Below are 16,355 nucleotides of genomic sequence, written 5' to 3'. Positions count from 1 at the left end.
AAGGGTCATCTAGAATAAGGGGTTACGATGGCCACATACAATTGTGGGCACTCGTGGCAAAGTCTTTTACAGGCTGTTGCCTTTGCATCTGATGTTGGATCTGGGTTCAACCGGCCAGCCGTTGGGAAGGAAAGCTGGGTGTGAAATTGGCAGAGCAAAGACAAACTGGAACCCACGAGGACAAATGGAAACCTATGTTTGTCTCTTGCTGTCCCCAACCTCGATGATTTGAGTGACCTGCGCACACACACACCTGGTCCAGGACACTCGGAGAAGCCGGAAGAGGATTTCCAGCAGGTACGGGAGGAGCTGTGGGCCTGGGTGATGTCCCGCGCCAGCAAAAGGTGAACGAGCGGATCAGTGACGTTGTGTATGAGCTGCCACAGTGCCCGATGCTCTTCACCAATTTCCAGAGCACGGAGACAACTGCTGCTTCACTCTCCTTTTCAAATCTCATGTAAGTTTCTCTTGTGCCCGCTCTCACCTGGAGCCATACAGGGAAGGGACCTCTGCAAACATAGTTCCAGCCTCTGAGTTGACACGGAACGAAAGTCATCACAAGTCATCGAAGATTAATGTGTGAAATATTAATGTGGTTGTCAACGGGGGACACCTCTGTGGAGAGCTGGGGAAGGCTCCTGATTCATCCAGAATGGTTTGGCTCTAGTTTCTTTTGTAGCGGTTTTTTTGTTCTGTTTTATGCACACGAAGCCCCTGACATCTGACATTCTATCGGGGAGGCCTTGGTGCCTAGGAGCTGGCCTGGCACTCACAGCAAAGCTGTGGTGTTCTCCTGTTGAAGATCAATCATTTCACAGGATGCCAGTATCAGTCACGATCATTCTGTGACTCTGACGGATCAAGACAGAAACAAGACTGCTTTAGAACTTGTCTATGAAGAGACAAAAGCAATGTTGTTATTCAAACCAAAAAATGCCAACTATCCCCCTCTCCTGGTTAAGAGGAGTGACTGCGACTTCTCTACCAATGACAGTGTTAGCCTCTATTCTTCCTTCCTTCTAGATAAGATTTATAAAGACAGCCAATTATAGAATTGTCCCCACTTAACTGTTAGCATGCGATCCAGAACAAAACCCCACTTCCTCGGAGTCCTCCCTCAAATCACCTAATAGAAGCCCAGATCCTATAAGAAGTTCATTCTAATCCTCCCTTGATGAAATACCCCACATTTCCCCACGATGTGCCTTCTCTTTCACTTCAAGGAGCAATAAATTCAACTTGTTCAACTACAGGTGTATTTCTGGTGGTCTTTGGCTGTAAGGCATTGAAAAATATATAGACACACACATATACATATAGGTATCCAAGTAAGAACCTTGCCTAAGTCATACAGATTTTACTTAAATTTCCATACTCTATGTTAACATTTATATGATGCATAAAATTTAAGTAAACTCAGTATGATGTAAGCCAGATTCTTGCTTTCCTTAGGAGTGTCCAGGTTTACATATCAAGTGGACTTTCAAGAATTACTGAGTAGTCAACCCATATTGCTTTCTCTTACATAAACTCCAACAGGAATCGAGAGCAAGGGGCACTCCAAATAGGCCAGTGTTTTCAGTTAGCTTGTCACTCACAGGGTGGTTAGAACTTCAGTTGAGTCTCTGGAGTGGTGGATGGGAAGGAAGTAGAATATTGTAAATACAGGAAGAGCTTGGAAAGCACATAAGATTAAACATGGAGGGGAACTGGCTTAAAGAAGGGCCAATTCTTTCCCAACGTGAATCCTTTATTGCAATGACAGGCCAGGTTGGCCAGCCAAGGTGAAGCCAGCCAGGGTGAGGCCAATTGGTGGTGGATCTCAAATGTTAGGATCAATAATTTGGCTTCTCATTGCCTATTTGCAAACATCAAGCTCATGTTGATGTCTCCAGGAGCGTGAAAGGATACAAGTGGAATTCTAGAAAGGCCCATCAGGCTGGCTGTGCTAGACAGAGACACTGGTTAGAAGACCCAGCTTGATCTCAACTCCCAGCCCTGTCACTTACATGCTGTGACCTTGAGCATGACATTCAATCCCTATCCCACAGTTGTTCCATCTGCAAATGGGAGCGAAATGATATGAGGAGTCGGTGAGTTAATGTGCATGTGAGTGAAGTATGTAGAACAGCATCTGACCCACTGCACTCTATAAATATGGGCCACTGTTATGATGGTTGTTGTTTCCTTGCTGTTGAAGGAGGGGGAGACTGGAGATGGAGAAGCCAGTTATAAGAGACATGACGAGGGGTGGAGAGAGGAAGAGAGGATTTAGAATGCTGTTGCGGTCCACGCATGTGGAAATACGTTTGGCAATCTGTGGGGTGAGCTTGACAACAGGGAAGGGTGGGCAGGAATAAACGGGCGCCACAGGTTAGAAGAACCAAGAGAGTTGAGAGCAAAACGCGGTGAGACTGTGTGAGTGGAAGTAGTCTGGATAAACTTCTAAGAAAAAGTACCAGAGCTTGCAGTCAGTTTTTACGCATTTCCCCATCTGCACGTATGTATGTGTACGTGTTTGCTGGGGAGTGTTTATTTTTTTTGGGGGGGGGCGGTGTACAGGCTGGACTTTTTAAAAGGGATCAGGTGCCGCTGGACTAGTAGGAAATCTGCAGCCATCTTATCAACTCCTTCTCAGCGTGCAACCTGTTGTTCTTTGGAGTTATGGGTATGAGGTTTGAATATGAATCTTTACAGTCCTTGGGGACATAAGAATTTTCATGCTTTCAAATTCATCACCTACTCAGAACTTAATGGGCCTTCCACAGTTACCACCTACATCAGAATATTCATCGATAAAATCTCTTCCATCCTGAATTCAGTCAAGGATTGTGAGTTCATTGATTTTCTGCCTGTCATTTATCCATCAACGAAAATTGAGTGTGAAGGATTGAAACACTAAAGGTGGACACGAAATACTTGGTGCTTGCCCTCAGTCATAGAATCCCAGAAATACATGAATAATCAGAAATCATGGTGACTACTAGGAAGGAACATACAGCATCTTGTAAAACTGTGTAACAAGGGTAACCGATTTAATCTGGATGGGGCGGGATAAAAGGTTGGCCTTCCTGAGGAAGTGATGGCTGAGCTGGGAAGGAGGTGACTAACGAATGGAGGGTGGGGAGTGGGGAAGAGCATTCCAAGCAGGGATGAGCATGTGCAAAGACGTTGAGAGGAGGGCTCTTGGCGTATTTGAAGAACTAGAGAACCAATAAGGCTCTCTAAAAGCGTGGGAAAGTGTGAGGAGGGGAGCGGTGTGATGGGAGGCTGGAGATGGAGTTCTGGTGTATATGGCCAGCTGGGCAGCTGGGAGAATTAGGTGAGAAGGCACTGCTAGGACCACACTATATATGTCAAACCCCATGAACTCCTAGAAATGTGCACTAGGAACTATTAGTGAGGCCATCAACTCGTCAACTATAGCCTTTGGCTTTGACTTTGGAGTTTTCTGTTGTCCTTCTAACCTGGACATGAATGAAGACCTTGAGTCTCATGGCAATAACACAACTGCATATTGTTCTAACGGAGAAATATCTTAAATGAGTATGAGATAAGCTAAAAGAAGAAGGCTGACAGTCAATGCAACAGGCAAAGAAGTGAGACACTTATAGCTACCCTCCTGCCTTATTTTTTCTCCATCTTTAGTATCCTGTGAAAATTTTGAGTGAAATACTTTCTGGATCCCTAGGGCTTGGGGAAGTTTATCTTTTTAGGGCTGTTGGAAAGACAAGAACATTTTGGAGTGGTTTGGTAGCAATTTGTGGTCTCTTTTTGCTTTTCTTGGCAGTAGGACCTGCTTTGCCTGGCAGGGCTCTGCCCGGATGTGCTGTTGAGGCCCAGCATTTTAAGAAGAACATCTCAATGGCTGAGGTTTTTAAGGCTCACTTCACGTTTGCATTCCAATTCACCGAGTGTTTATCCAGAAGCTTGTGGACCAGACACGACGGAGAGCTTTGTCAACAAAGAAAAAAAAAAAAGCAGATAAAATTAGGGAATAGCTTTCTCGGGTGAAGAATAATTTTAGAGATTGAATTCTCAGAGGAAAAAAAAAAAACAGTGTTATATTCCTGAACTTATGGTTTCTAGGAAAAGATAACTCCAAACAAAAGAGAAAGAAAGAACGTTATTAATCCTTATTTAGAAAGGGGACAGGGTGTTACAAATAAAACAGTATCCAGGTGCTAATAAATGAAACCTCCAAGTGAATTAGGACCCTTCTAATTTACTGTTTTTACCCAAAGACATAATTCAGCCTTTGATTTAAAAAGAATATATATCTGAATCTAGAATCTCAACTTAGAAGTAAATTACCTGGTAGCTATCTTTCTCTTTCTCTTAATAAGGAAAATAACTTCATAAGAAAAATACTTTTGGGATTTGATAACAAAGTCTCTCTCAGAATTATTAAGTGATTTCATAAAAGAAATGAATACAGATATTAGAACCAGAATCACAACACTGGATCTTCTGAGGTCACGAGAGCCTAGCTTGGGTCCTTGATTTGGTCCTTTAGCCAAATCATTCAGCATTTAACCACAGTGAGGTGTCATCAAGCAACGAAATCTCCCACAAAGATAAAAAAATTCTCTCCATCCTTTTGACCATCACAAAGATCTCACTACTGAACACTGTCCCAGAGAACAAAGGGAAAGGAAAGATGCATAACTGGCATTCTTTGCCATGATTAGAAGGAACTGGGGGTAGAAATGGAAATACCAGCAATCACTCTCAAAAAGTATTACTGCTTTATACGGAATCGAGTTACTAAAAAAGAGACAGTCACTCTAATTCAAAATTGTATGGTTTTTATGCTGGGCATAAAGCATTTGCACCAACCCTGACATTTACCCTCAAGCCATCTCCTAGAAGATTCTGACATCTAGGAATGATAAACCAGGAACTCACGATTCACCTTTTTCCATTGTGTCCTTTCCTCTTTCATCTTTGCGAAGTAAATGGAATGAATTCACACTCCTTCCATTAGAATTCATCAGGCAATAAGTGTAGCTAACAAATGTTTTAGTCTTCCTGAGCCTTCTACTTAATGGTGGAAACCATCTACTAGGTGGCTTCTGCCTGAAGAATGGATTATATTTCGACCAAGTTCTCAGTCTGAATTGAGATTTCTCTGAAGTGACATCTCTTTTCTCATCAGCATAGAGAGTCAGGTAAAAATAGAACTCCCTTACTTCTCTTCTGCTAATGTGTGTTATCAAGAAAAGAGTGAATGAACTCAACTTGTATCTTACTGCTCCAAACACCCCTGAGAGGGATGATTCCCTTTATTTTCTATTCAGTGACCACACTGGACAGATAGAGCTACAGGCAGGCTCATCTGTAGCTGTACTGTGTTGTTGGATCCGAAGAGTTACCACTATTATCACTTCTGAGTGATGACAGCATGGCAGCCAGGAGGCTGACATAATAAAGATGACAATAGCTATCGCTGTGTGCCAGGAACTGTGCTAGTGCTTTATGTGACATCACCTCCTTTAGTTCTCCTCTGAGCCCGGTGGATGGGGTCATTGCTAGTCCCATCAATACCCAGAAGGTTAAGTGACTTACGTTCATTCAAAACGAAAAGAGGGAAAGATGGATTCCCTTTGAAACTCACTGCTCCAAATACGGTTGAGATGAATGGCTCCCAGGTCAGTCTAATTCTGAAGGCCATGTTATAACTTCTACAGAGACCACCTTTGCATTCTTTTTTTCTTTTTAATTAACATCTTTATTGGAGTATAATTGCTTTACAATGGTGTGTTAGTTGCTGCTGTATAACAAAGTGAATCAGCTATATGTGTACATATATCCCCATATCTCCTCCCTCTTGCGTCTCCCTCCCACCCTCCCTATCCCACCCTTCTAGGTGGTCACAAAGCACCAAGCTGATCTCCCTGTGCTATGTGGCTGCTTCCCACTAGCTATCTACTTTACATTTGGTAGCGTATATATGTCCATACCACTCTCTCACTTCGTCCCAGTTTACTCTTCCCCCTCCCCGTGTCTTCAAGTCCATTCTCTATGTCTGCATCTCTATTCCTGTCCTGCCCCTAGGTTCTTCAGAACCATTTTTTTTAGATTCCAGATATATGTGTTAGCATATGGTATTTGTTTTTCTCTTTCTGACTTACTTCACTCTGTATGACAGACTCTAGGTCCATTTACCTCACTACAAATAACTCAATTCTTTTTATGACTGAATAATATTCCATTGTATATATGTGCCACATCTTCTTTATCCATTCATCTGTGGATGGACACTTAGGTTGCTTCCATGCCCTGGCTATTGTAAATAGAGCTGCAGTGAACATTGTGGTACATGACTCTTTTTGAATTATGGTTTTCTCAGGGTATATGCCCAGTAGTGGGATTGCTGGGTCATATAATAGTTCTATTTTTAGTTTTTTAAGGAACCTCCATACTGTTCTCCATAGTGGCTGTATCAATTTACAATCCCACCAACAGTGCAAGAGGGTTCCCTTTTCTCCACACCCTCTCCAGCATTTATTGTTTCTAGATTTTTTGATGATGGCCATTCTGACCGGTGTGAGGTGATACTTCATTGTAGTTTTGATTTGCATTTCTCTAATGATTAGTGATGTTGAGCATCCTTTCATGTGTTTGTTCGCCATCTGTATGTCCTCTTTGGAGAAATGTCTACTTGGGTCTTCTTCCCATTCTTGGATTGGGTTGTTTGTTTTTTTGATATTGAGCTGCACGAGCTGCTTGTATATTTTGGAGATTAATCCTTTGTCAGTTGCTTCACTTGCAAGTATTTTCTCCCATCCTGAGGGTTGTCTTTTCGTCTTGGTTATGGTTTCCTTTGCTGTGCAAAAGCTTTTAAGTTTCATTAGGTCCCATTTGTTTATTTTTGTTTTTATTTCCATTTCTCTAGGAGGTGGATCAAAAAGGATCTTGCTGTGATTTATGTCATAGAGTGTTCTGCCTATGTTTTCCTCTAAGAGTTTTAGAGTGTCTGGCCTTACATTTAGGTCTTTAGTCCATTTTGAGTTTATTTTTATGTATGGTGTTAGGGAGTGTGCTAAAAACATGGAACGCTTCACGAATTTGCGTGTCATCCTTGCACAGGGGCCATGCTAATCTTCCCTGTATCGTTCCAATTTTAGTATATGTGCTGCCGAAGCAAGCACACACCTTTGTATTCTTAATACAATGATCTGGGGCTGCTGCTGTGAAGATTCTCCTCCCGCCAGTTATCACCCTAAACTCTCTTCCTTTTCTAAAACCTTTTCATTTTCAATTTAGTTTCTCCAACGTCTCTCTCAGATGCTCTTGGCTTCAGGGCCGGTGCTGTGAGAGAATATTCTTTCTTCTAAAATAGAACACTGTACGAGGATTTCCATTCATGGTTTTCATTCATACTAAAAATAGCTCACAGTTTTGAAAAATTAGCATACTCATTTTAATTGTGTTGATGAAAGGGCCTCCAGCATCCTGTTTTATTTATTTCTTAAAAACCTTAAGGTGTTTATTTTATAGTCTTAATGATCAAGCCGAAGTTTCAAAAGACAGATCCAGACATGCTGCTCTTTCTCTGGGTCACTTTCTCCTGATAAACTTTGGACATTGAGACATTTCTCCTCTGTTGTCATCAGGAAGGGGAATGGGCTTATTTAACAGCCTTTTATGGGAAAACAGTGTAGGGCTTTTTTTCTCTTTTCTATATTAGGAGTCCTCCCACCCCCCAATCGGAGACGCGATAACCAATCTCAAGCAATCTGAAGGAAAAGCAAGACGGGGAATGAATTCCTTAGAAGAGCAAATAAGAGGAGGGGACGCTTTTATCCCTTCTTTGGTTCAACTAAGCTCCTATTACGATTGGAGAAGAGCACTGAGAATTATAGGATTTAGGACTGGAACCTTTGAGGCCATCTGGTGATTTCTTCCATGGTATAAATATACCGTCTTCTAATCTGTAGCAAATGGTCTGGCTGAGTCCTCTCTGCTAGAAGATCCTCCGTGGTGGAGACGACCCTGCATGGGGGCAACCTGTTCCGGTAATGATGACATTATTATTGCTATGGGTTGCATAGCAGAGAGGTTAAAAGCAAGGTTCTGCAGGAAGGCTGCCTGATCTCCAACACCAGTTTTGCCCCAGCTTCATTTGTTGGTCCTGCAGATTCCTTCTCCGACTGTCTCCATCCTGCTCTGTTCCTCGGGAGGTTGAACTACAAGGTCTGCATATGAGTTGTGCCAATGTGCTCTCTTGCCCTCTGCTTCCAGCTTTGGCCAACAGGCAGCCCCGCAGGGGAGAGAACAGGAGGGAAGTAGGGGTCAAGTTATTTATTCCCAGGCCCCCTTCCAGCAGGTCGCCATGGCAACAACGTCTCAGTTTATGTCAGCTGGAACTGAGCGCTCCCTCTGGGTTCAGGTTAGGGTGGGTAATGGTGCCCCACTGTTACAGTCTGTGGGCTCTGCACTATCCCTTAGAGTTTCCCTACATCCTTCCCATACCCTTCTAAATAGTCTCTTTGTTAAACTTTGCACAACGTACTTCATTTGAACATGCCATCTTTTTCTAGCTGGGACCTTGACTGACACAACCACTCACTAACTGCATAATGCTGGGCAAATTCTGTAACCTCTCTTGGACTCAGTTTTCTCCTCTGTAAAATGGGGGTAATAATAATAATATATGCTGTAGAAGGTCATCTTAAGAATCAAATGAGATAATATATATATTAAGATATTTTGAACACACAGTTAGGACTCAGCAAATGCTAGGGTAATGCTCCAACATAGTCTCCAACTGGGACCATGAAGTCCCAGCCTAAACACTACCTTAATTCAGCCGTGGTAAGTCACTTCTCACAGCTTGGGTTAAGCCTTAAGTCAACCATCAATAAGGCAGAAAAGAAAAAAATCCTTCAGAGTAAAAACTAACTTTGAAAACAAAGAAAAGAAAACTAACTTTGAACATCCCTTACGTCACCTATCAGAGGACAGTACAGTCAATTTTTTGGTATTCAGTCCTGCATTGTAGTTTTTATTCCTGCTAAGTCTGAGAACCTGTGGGCAAGACTTAAGAAAGGTAAATCAGCATGCAAATGTGAGAGCATCCCACCCCTTCTGCTTTTGCCATAACCATGGAATCCCTAGAGGAGACTGAGAGATGCTAGAAAATTCAAAAGTGTTCTTACTGGCTTGTAGGGTTGACCTCGTTCTGTTCTCATATCAGGGCTTTATCGACTTAATGTTGGCTGGGAGATTTGTATAGTTTGTTGTGAAGATAGAAAGGAGTTAATGGGGTTACACTTTAGGTGGCTTGAGGGGAGGCTAGATTTTCACATGGGCTCAGAGCGAAATGAAACGGGGTGCGTGCTGCTGTTCCCACAAGTCCAGGATGACCCTTTCTTGAGCACTTAAGGTGCCAGGCTCAGAGCTAAGCACTTCCTACATGTTAGTTATCCCATTTTAACCTCACGGCAACCACGAGGTGGTATTATTATGTTCTCTGGTTTTGAGATGAGGAAGCTGAACACCTCAAGTGCCCTGCCTAAGAATACAGTCTAATTGACGCCAGGGGCAGAATTTGATGCATGTCTGCCTGACCCAGAGCTGAGTTTGGACCTGGCACCGAGGCAGTGTGGGAGTGTGGCTTACCCTCAGTGTTCCATATATGTGCAAACCGAGAAGAAAACTCCATGTTTTATAGCTTTTCATGTTAGTTGTCCACAATAGCACACACGTGTTTGCCTGGATAGATTTTTAAATGCCCTGTATTTGGCGAGAGGAGGGTCAGCCTGGTATCTTCCTATTGTCTTTGCAAAGGCTAAACACACCAATCTGCTTCAAGTACTCCCCAGGGCCATGTTTCTGGACCCTTTTCCATCTTTTTGAATCATCTCTAGTCCAGTGGTTCCCGATGCTGGCTGCATAGTAGGGGAGGTTTCACCTGGGGAAGTTAAAAAAAAAAACCCTGAGTCAGGGCCCTTCTCCAAATCTCTGGAAGGTGGCCCTAGCATTATTGTTTCTAAAAAGCTCCCTCAGTACATTTTAATGGGCAGTCCATATTGAAAAGCACTCCTCCAATTTGCTTAAAAAATGAAGAATTAGTGGGAATGTTGGCAGGGCCCTCTGGAGCAAGGAAAAAGAATCAGTTCCTTCTAGTTAATGATTATTAGCCAGAATTAGCTGTGGCAAATTCCACATGATTTAATAGGCCTCATCTCCAAGGGCAGCTGAATGAAAATGTCTCTCAAGTATAAGATGGATGTCAAGGTTCCCAAACATAGTCGTTTGCAGGAAAGGTGGCAAAGCGGAGCCGCTTCTGTCTAATCTGGCCATGCTTGTTGGTTCACTGAATTCTCCCAGGTCCTGAACACTGAAAATATAATTAAGACTGTTTTTCCATTGGATGGTTTAAAAAGTGAAATCAGCTCCCCTTTTCTCTGGTCTTTTACTTAACTCTGTTTCTGTACCATCAGGTGTGTTGCCCTTGGCAGTGAGGGCTAAGGAAGGTGCGGCTCCGCCCTCCCCACCTGTGTGCAGATACCGAGGAATTCTGATGGAGGTCTTCCTTTGTGCTCATTGTAAAGGGGGTTGAGGTCGTGCTGCTGGGATCATTAACGTCTAGAGAGATGCCCATGGCTTTGTTTTCCAGCTGCCACCTCGGCAGAAAGGGCAGCAAAATCCCTAAATTATAAAGAGAAAATGAGACTGTACATATTCTGCACTTGACAACGTCACATACAAAGTCACACATCCACTCTTGACAGGACTAGAGAGGAGGCAGTACCAAGCATCACACGAAGGTTCAGGAAGGTAGTTTTTCATCTACAAATTATTATAAATCACAACTAAACTTTAAAAAAGAAAATGCACAATTAGAGGTGATATGAAGGGTCCTAGGATAGATACGATATAGGTCTGGTTCATCTAATGGGGCACACAGGAAAGAGAGAGAGAGAAGGAGGGAAGGGGAGAGATGGAGGAAGATGTTTGGATTCAGATTTTGGGAAGGGAGGTGAAAGGAGGAGGTGAGCAGAAACGTTTTAAAAACCTTCTATTTAGTTCTTTTCTCTTTTTCTTGTTATTTCTCTAATCTGCCTATTCACCCTTGGATATTGTGCTCAAGAAACTATCCTCCAAGGAACCTCAGATTAAACTGAACAATTTTTGAGGGTTTACTGGGCGCCAGACTCTAGTTAGGAGCTTTGCGTACCTTTTACATTTCATTTCGATTTCTTAGCTATGCGAGCTTGGGAATGGTACTCCGGTTTTGCAGATGGGATGAAGAGCAGTTGAGGACTTTCCTCACAGATTATGCCACTGGAAGGTGAACTCAAGCTCTCAGATACCAGCGTCAGGCATTTAACCACGAAGCGTCCCCGCTGAGTCTCCAGCTCCCCTGGCACGGTCCCCGGGATGAACTCCGCGAGTTTCCACGTGGCCCGCTTCATTCGATCTTCGGAAAGGGGTCAGCACAGCCACGGGGCTGGAGAGCTCCTCTCCCGGGGAATAAGACTAGACAGGCGGCGACTGAGGACACTACGGGCGTCCCAGACCCCCTCCCGGAGGAGCCTGGAAAATTCCAAGGGGCAGGCTTGCACCGCAGATATCTCTCGGGCGCGTTGACACTTTGCAAATCTCTCTCTCTCAAGAGAGCCTGTTTAATTCTCACCGCGGCCCTGCAAAGGGGGTTATTTTGGCCCCATTTTCCAGAAGAGGAAATTGAGGCCTGCCCTCCCGGGGTGGGTGTCTGTAGGTGTCTGCCTCTTCCTAGAGATAATAAAATCTGCACGGATTTTGTCTTTATTATGCAAAGCCGGCGTGGAGGCTCGGACCCTCCCTTGACAGAGCCCATCTGTCTCTGCGCGCCGCCCCCGGGGCACAGAAGCCTAAGGCAAGCGGAGCAGAGTGGGTGAAAACGCGTCCCCACCACTTGCCTCGTCGTCTTATCGCGCCTTCCCCTACAGCGCCCCGGAGGCCGACCTCCCTTGGCTTAAAAAAAAAAACCCCAAAAACTCCATCCTCCCCAGCACCCGCCCGCCGCCCCAGGGAGTTGCATTAATGTTAATCCCGATGCATAATTGAAGGCCGGAGATTTACTCGGGCCGTAGCGGGGGAGGGCGCGCAACTGGGCTGTATTTCGGCCGCGCCACTCGTGTTTTGGCCGCTTGGGTTCCGTGGGGCCTGGTACCCAGGACGTGGGGGGGGGGGTGGGCGTGCCGTCTGTGAGGATGAGCTTGGGAGTGAAGTGAGCCGGAGCGAGTGTGCCAAGGAGTGAGGCGGCGTGCTGGGGGCTGCTCCAGGGAGGCGGGGACGGAGGGGCATCCCAGGTCTCCGCGACGTGGCTTGTGCTTCGCCCAGCGCGGGGTGACCCCGGGCCACGCGGGCTTGAGGGGAAACAATAGAGACTCCTTAGATCCTGGGCTCCTGCCACGGACGGCCCAGGCCTTCCCGGGAGACCAGCGGGGCTTCTTTGCTTATTTGGCTAATTTATGGCGAGAGGCTGGGGGTAGGGATGGCAGAGGAGGGACGGCGTCTGGAGACGGGGGGCGAGGGGGCGGCAGTTAAAGGAGTCTCCTGAGGCGGCGGCGCTGGTGATGTCAGCTCTCGACGAAAATAGAGAGGGATCGCCTGCAAATCCCCCGCTCCGGCGGGGCTAAACCTTGCAATCCCTCCCCGACCGGCGCGGAGCCAGGGCGCAGCGGCCTCCACCGCCTCCCCCGGCGCGCACACACACCCACACACCCGCGCACGCACGCACACACTCCCCTGCACACCCACGGCACACGCACTCGCCGCCCTCCCCTGCCACCGTCCTCCGAGCCCGCGCTCCGCCACTCGCCCCGCGGCGAGCCCCACAGCAAATACAGGTGGCAGCGGCGGCACGTCGTCCCTGCGCGCACTCCCGCAGCCCGGGGGACGGCGCTCTCTCGAGGAAGCCACCCTCCGAGGTCCCCGCAACGCCCCCCGAGCGCCCAGCCAAGCCCCAGCGAGGCCGGCGGAGGGAGCGCGGTGCCGAGCGGAGACGCGGCTTAGCTCCGGCTGGAGCCTCTTGCTCCCGCTGAGGCGCTAAAGGGCTTACCCAGGAGGGGGGTGGAAGGGCGGGGAGAGGCTCCCCCTTAAATACCGCGCTCGGCCACACTCGCGCGCTCACCCCGGCACCCGCTCACTTCTCGCCCGCCGCTGCCGGATTGTGCCGAAGAGGAGGGGGCGTTCCCCAGGCCATGGCATCCACAGAAGGGTGAGGGGCTTTTTCTCTGTACCCGCAGCGAAGCGGGGGGCGCGCGCGGTGTGGTGTCCGCCTATCCGGGATGGGAACAGAGAGACGCCGGCGCCGGGCCTCGGAGACGGTGGCAGAGCGATGGCCTGGCTGGGGGTGGGACGGTGGGATGGTGGTGGTGGGGGGAATTGATTTTCTTTCGAGAAGCTGGCCGCTTAACCCTTTGAAGATGCGAGAGACGGAGGATTGCTTTATTTTAATTAAAAAGGTTCGGTGGAGGTGTGAAAAAGAGTGACGAAAAATCCTGTTGAGGTTACTTTTGAGATTTGAAAACAATAAGGGATTGGGCACAGTAAGAGCGGCAGACATTGCTGAGGGAAGCAGCACTTGGAGCGCGGCGCCGGTTGTATGGTGGGGACCGGCCGGGAATGAATGAGCTGGGACCCGGGCCGGGGCGGGGCGAAGACCAGCGCGCGCCGTCTTGAATGTCAGATTTGCAGAGTCGCGGAGTAGGTACCCGGCCTGCTCCGATCTCTTCTTGTCCCTGGATGGCGGAATCTCCCTGGCCAGTGTTAAGGAAAAGTGGAAAAGATTTGGGTGCTTCCCGGGAAGAGGCAGGAACATCAGTGGCTTTGGGCAGGGACAGGAGTCCCCAAACTCCAGCGGAGCGTTGACCTCCCCCCCCATTCTGCCCGCTGTCTTGGAGTTGTCTCCTGCCTCCCGAGGCTGCAGTTGGATGGAGAATGATCCCAGTGATAAATAAAGGGAGTGTCTTTAGCAAGAGGGAGATGGGGCTGCAAGAATCCCTTGAATACTCGTACCTCAAAGGAAGTGTCCAGAACAACGTCCCTGGACCAGTATCTCCCAGGAAACTTTCCTGGCTCGGTAGAGTCTGAGTAGGAATGAAAGACTGGTTGGGGAGCTCAGCCCTTTGGTTAATTCACAAAAGTGCACTAGATACTTGCAAGAGACCACTGGCTCCATATTAAGTGGAAAGCAAATATCAGAGGCTCCTCTGAGCACAGGTGGAAGGTCCTTGGTGCTGGAGCTTTCCAGGGCTTCTGCCTAATTTACCAACTCTGCAGGCTTGTTTTGGGGGAATAGGTCTCTAAGTAGGAGTATAGAGCGGCTCGAAGTTAGATCTCTAGACTTCAACCTCGAGCGAAGGGCAAATATTTCTAAAACTGTCTCTCTGTGTCCAAGAGAAGGAACTCATCCCTTTTCTGACCCCTGGAGTCCTTCCAAAGAGGGGCTAGCACCTCGTGGTTGCATGAGATTTCTCCTCTTTTTGTCCTAATGTTTCAGCAGTGTGGACCTTTTTGATTATTAGTTCTCCAAAGAGATGCTCCAGGAAGATGCTTGTGTACAAGGAGGGCGGTACATTGTGCTAACACAGATCTCTAGAATTAAATATTCAGAGCTCATATGTCTCAACCCCAGTGTCTTTGCCTGTTTAATTAAATAGTCTTTCATATTAGAAAAGATATAAAGGCATTTCTGGCTGCCTTAAGGTCCCTTCTAGATGTGTCCCTGCTTGTAAAGGCTAGGTTGAAAACATCTGTGAAAGAGATTGATGATGGCAGTCTTTCAAATCCTGCATCCTTATTTCGATGGCCAGATAGTAAAGGGAGAGGTTAAGACAACAACAAAAATCCCCAAATTAAGTGTGTTTATCTCACCTGTGTCCTAAATGAGACCTGCCCAACGATGACTCTATATTTGATTTAAATATAGAGCAGAAGTGATTCACATTCAATTAATTAATATCGTATTATACACTCTGCATAGTCAGGAAAAGATTGGTCAAAGGAATTTGCATTTAGGAGAGGAAAGAATTGAGAACATTTGAAAGGCTGGGAAACAAATACAGAAAGAGCATGACACATTGTCACTTCAGAGCAGTTACTGATGAGCAGGTGACATTCTCAGAAGCCCTGGTCTTTCCTTTTTTCTTCTCTTCCTTTCTTCCATCTTTTCTTCCAGGTTCATTTACTCAGTACTTGTTGGGTAGACCTCACATGCTAGGCACTCTAGGGGGCTACAAAGACACAAGAGTTTGATTAGTAAATTGTTCACATGGTTTAGTGAGATTCTCTCGCCTCTTCTGATGTCTTTGGTTAATGTGCCTGACAGAGGGACGTTCACTAAGAATCCTCAAGCTGGTTGCCTTTGTTAGCCTGTGTCTTCTAACAACGTTGAAACTGTTTCCTTGAGACATGCATTGCTGAGAAGGAAGCAAAAATAACAATAGAGTCTTATGCTTTCAATGTATGTATTTTCCTTTTTTTTTTTTTTTTTTTTTTTGTGGTACGCGGGCCTCTCACCATTGTGGCCTCTCCCGCTGTGGAGCACAGGCTCCAGACACGCAGGCTCAGCGGCCATGGCTCACGGGCCCAGCCGCTCCGCGGCATGTGGGATCTTCCCGGACCGGGGCACGAACCCGTGTCCCCTGCATCGGCAGGCGGACTCTCAACCACTGTGCCACCAGGGAAGCCCCAACGTATGTATTTTCAGTTCAACTCTGTTTGATCCAGAATGTTTGGGGAATGGAAGAGTGTGGCAAACTGGCCATTCTGGTCACCATTTATTTGGTGATGTAGTTACAGTCAACGGCATATGCTGATTACCAATTTTGAAAGAATTATTAGAAGCAATAGTGACATCTTATGTTTGTTTAGCACTTCACTTTCAAAGCTCATTTGTGTACATCATCACATTTGATTCTTCCAGTAACTGTGAAGTAGGCGTTCCAATGAGGATGGATTTTAAGAATAAACTGATATAGAATGTAATGTCATCTTTCCCAAAAGATTCCAGGACTTGGCCGAACTTTGGAGTTATCGTCTAGAAATGTCAATTATCCTGGAAGAGTGTGCTAGGCGTGTCTGGAGCAGGAGATTACCAGCCTTCTCTCAAAACTTCGGCATACACTGTGCAAATTGCCTTGTGGAATATTCTTATTATCAGCCTGTGCACTTGGTCATTGCCTTTGCAAAGCATGCTCAAACACGGTCTGGTTATTTGAGGTTTCTGATGACTTGGAACTGGGATTATTAGCATCCAGCTTCTAGAAAACTCAACAGTGGACCCTTTGGTAGTTCCCAGGCCCTGAGAGGTATTTTCCTGCAAAGCAACGTCTAATTTGATAGTTGAGCATTCT

The sequence above is a fragment of the Leucopleurus acutus genome (genome assembly GCF_964270905.1).
Source record: "Leucopleurus acutus genome assembly, chromosome: 8".
Lineage (NCBI taxonomy): Eukaryota > Metazoa > Chordata > Mammalia > Artiodactyla > Delphinidae > Leucopleurus > Leucopleurus acutus.
Note: the sequence above shows the minus strand (reverse complement) of the source record.